Source organism: Meleagris gallopavo, chromosome 4, assembly GCF_000146605.3.
Source record: "Meleagris gallopavo isolate NT-WF06-2002-E0010 breed Aviagen turkey brand Nicholas breeding stock chromosome 4, Turkey_5.1, whole genome shotgun sequence".
NCBI classification, from domain to species: domain Eukaryota; kingdom Metazoa; phylum Chordata; class Aves; order Galliformes; family Phasianidae; genus Meleagris; species Meleagris gallopavo.
In genome coordinates, this window is record NC_015014.2 from 46690279 (window position 1) to 46694280 (window position 4002).

Sequence of the window (4002 nt, forward strand, 5' to 3'; positions counted from 1 at the left end):
TAATCATTTTGAAAACCTCAAGACTCTTGAAGGACCTCTAAGCACTGGGATCCACTAAAATCAAAAGTTTTATCAGAGATTTCTTTCTTTCTGAGATAAAGCAGTTTCTCTCAATGCAAGAAATGATAGCTAATGCCAACAATTCCTATGTTCCTGTCTTTTTTCTGGTGTTGAAGATAACATCATATTTTAGAGAAAAGGAAGTGGCTTCTGAGTAGGCCAAGGACAGTGAATGAGCTATTGAGGAATTTCATAGAACAACGGATATTGCAGAAAAAAGACAATCTCCTGATAATTCAAATGAATTTCCTCTTCTCCCTTCCTTTATTTCAGCACCCCAATATGTAGTGACTCACGTGTACTTACAGTGTCACATCACTCGAAGATATTAACATTAATTTATCGGAAATTTCCTTTTAGATCTCCAGAATATTGGGCAAAATAAACCAGACTATTCCTTAATAACATGATACAGTGTTAAAACTATTTTACCTGTAACTCATCTTTCTCTAACTTGTGTAATTAGTGTGATCTTTTCACCAAAAACAGTGATATATTATTTGGTGATACCTATGGGATGGAAATAAGATACATAAGAGGACTGAAATGTGCAGTCCATAACATATGAACTCACCGGCAAATTTACCGATTGGATGGAGTAACTGTCATCTCTATTGAATTCAAAGATATAAAAGTTTCCAGCTGGGACACAGTAGCTAAAGGACTTCTCACTCTACTTAAATGAATGACCTTTAAATTTTGATGAAACTAACAAAGTTTATCAACATACCTCCTCTGAAATAGAACCCAATATCCTTGTCTTGATGCAATTTAAGACTTGTCTTAATTCTAAGCTTGTTTAAGACTTTATCTGGTTGGAAACTCAAATGTAAAACTTATGAATTATGAAATTCTTATTTCTTTTTCTCCTTCCTTAAAAATTCTGTATAACAGATGCACCATTAAAAAAAAAAAAAAAGTTGATCAGGAAGTTATATATATAAGGCCAGAGCAACAGGAACACAGCATTAGCTTCTCTCATCTCCTCCCATTATGATTTTAAAGACTGGTTATTTAACTGTATGGGAACTGTTGTGACACAGCCTGAACCACTGATTGATCACCTGAGAAAAAGGACAAAGTCAGCCATGGGAACACAAGTGAAGGTGATTCAGCTATGTGACCGGAAGGGGTGGAGCCTGGCTCCTAGATCCCATTTAAAGGCTGACTGCTAGTGGGGAAGGATTTTTTTTTCTGGAGGTCACTCCTCTGTGGAGTCCTTCCTGTGAATGTAGATCTTCAGATGCAGGTATGCATTCCTTCCATGTTTGTTTCTTTTTCCATTTTCACCATGATAATCTTTCTAGCTGTAACACTCACTGTAACCTTTAACACACCCATTCAACATCATTAGACATATTAAAACTTTGCATAAAATCATAGGTACAGAAGCTTAATTTAATATATTAAATTAACAGGGGATTAGATCTGCTTGAGTTGGCTGGGGAGACATTTGCTTTATGTTCTAAAATTAATGTTTGTGAAAGTCCTACTATGAAATGAGAAGTTGAGTTAATGGCGTTTTTAAGTACTATAGGGAACTAGTTCCAAGAACTAGTTGCTTACTTTGCAATCACCTCTGCATAGTGTAATTTGCTTTTTCAATCTACCATATCATGTTACATAAGACTTTAGATTTTGCAGTATTCTTCCAAAAATGTTTTGTGTGACTTGGGTACTACACTTTTTTTTTTAGTGATAGAGAATAATCTCTCCCCCTAGCATGAGAGATCCAGATATAAATGCCTCAATTTATACTGCATGTTAACTTGAAGTAATGCACTGAAAAGCTTTTGCAGCAAGGGAGAATGAAGTCTGTCATCTGTAGGCAGAAGTTTAGAGGTTAAGTTCAGTTAAGGTTTTTTTTAAGTCAATTTTTTCAGGGATGTGAGCGAGATTTAAGGGAATAAAAGTATTTTTTCTTTTTTTTTTTCTCCAGATTACGTGTTTTGGAGATAACCTGTACAATTTTCTCTGAGCTGACTTACAAACTTGTCCTTATGGCAGTAGTCAGGAACTTTCTTCATCCTCATGTGGACATTCCTTCTATTTCTACGTACCAGGATGGGATTCTATAGCTGGTATGAGGTTTGTCCTCTTGTTATATAGTGACTGACAACTTTCTCTGGCATCAGATGTTAAAAGCATAGCAACTGATGTGACATCATGAAAGGGGTGGATCAGAATATATTTCGCAGATAAATATCTACCCTGTGGGTAGAATTCAAATGTCAAGGTGACAACAATAAATGCAGAGAAAACTGATCTCTTAGGTTTGTCCATAAGTATTTCCTTTCTTGATACGAATATAAGCTAAGACTGCAGATGACTGAAGGAAGAATTTCTGTATAGGCATAACCCTCTAAAATTGATAAAGCTCTGATGATGAAATAAACACTTCTGTGCAATGCATGTAACCTAGTTTCACCAATTTTAGTCTTTTTGAGTGGAAATTATGTCTTTCTGCCTCTGGGCATACCTGTGAAATTAAGCAGTGCAATTAGAGTTACAGGGTACATTCACTGGTGGGTTACAATCAAGATAAAGCTTGGATCCTATGGCAGTTTTCAGATTGTAAAGTCTGTGGATCACTTGCCTAAGGATTTGAGAAATGGAATCATAAGAAGTATTTTTTTTTTTAGTAGGTTTAAATTCACCTTGTATCTCCACTGGGAGATTTATAGAGGTCTGTAAATTTAAAAAATGGCTGAAACTAAACTGCACTAACTGCATTAGTTTCCTATATAAAAAGAGGGGAAAAAGGATGATAAAAGGATGTATTTCAAAGCATTAGTTTTAAAATTTGTCCCTTTATTGGAAACCAAAAAGTATGCAGTTTGGAAAGAGAATGGTTGTGTTTTCATGGGTATCAGAAGATTTTGTGGCCCAGCCTCCATTTTTTTTTTTGTTTTAATAAAATGCAGTCTTCAGAGAGAACACAATGCTGCCTGGAGGATAAGGGAAAGAAAGGCTGATCGCTGGCCATTGTAGGCCCAACTGAGGAATAACTGCTGAGATTCAATCTGGTACATGGTAGTTGCAGTATAATTAATTCATTCAAGCCTTGGATAAGTGCCTTTGTTATTTTTAATCTAAATGAATCCCTTCAACCATTAGGTTACAATGTGGTATTTTGGGAGTGTGTTTTTATTTTTTTTAATTTTATTCTTTAATATCTTGAGCACTTTCTTGAACCCCCAGTTGCATGGCTTCACTGCTGTGGTTTAGTGATGAATGAAACCTGTTAACCTGGCAGCAGTACTGCCTTGGAGGTGCCTGAACTAAGGTAGAGTTAAGGCTGCTCCTACCGGGCAGAGCAGGGCTCACTCAGCATCCTGCAGTCCCTCTTCTGGTGAGAGTATGAACAACTATTTCAGGGGCTGAGGTGATATTCCCTTTGTCTTGTCCTGATACTCTTTGCAAGTTGTTCTGTTTTCTGCATTTCGTCTTATTGCTGGGTGCTTTAGCGAATCAGGATTGAAAAGGCTCTTGATTTAATATCTCCTTTTAAGAGAAAAAGAGAAGTGGGAATCCCTGAATATTGGGAATAGCTTTGTCAGCTTATCACAACGTAGGAAATATTTAAATATTAAATGCAGTAGAACAACAGTATCCTACCAAGCTAGTAGACAAACTTTTTAAATGAATTAAATACTTCTGTTCTTCCATATATGTTCAACTGTTTTCTCTGTACTAGAAAACATTGTTCTACGTTTTCTTGTTTCAGTGACATAGAGCTCTATATCTGGGTATCTCTGAACCTCTGTTTTCTACTTTTAGCTTTAGATATCAACATTCCTAATTGAATTTCTGGGAGAATTTTCTAATCATATTATGGTCTTCTGTTAACCTTTCTCATTTCTCTGAGATGCATTATCTATTCTTTGCTTGCCAGTGGATGAAATATTTTTTCCCGCTCACTCTTGAGAGGTCTGAGTACGC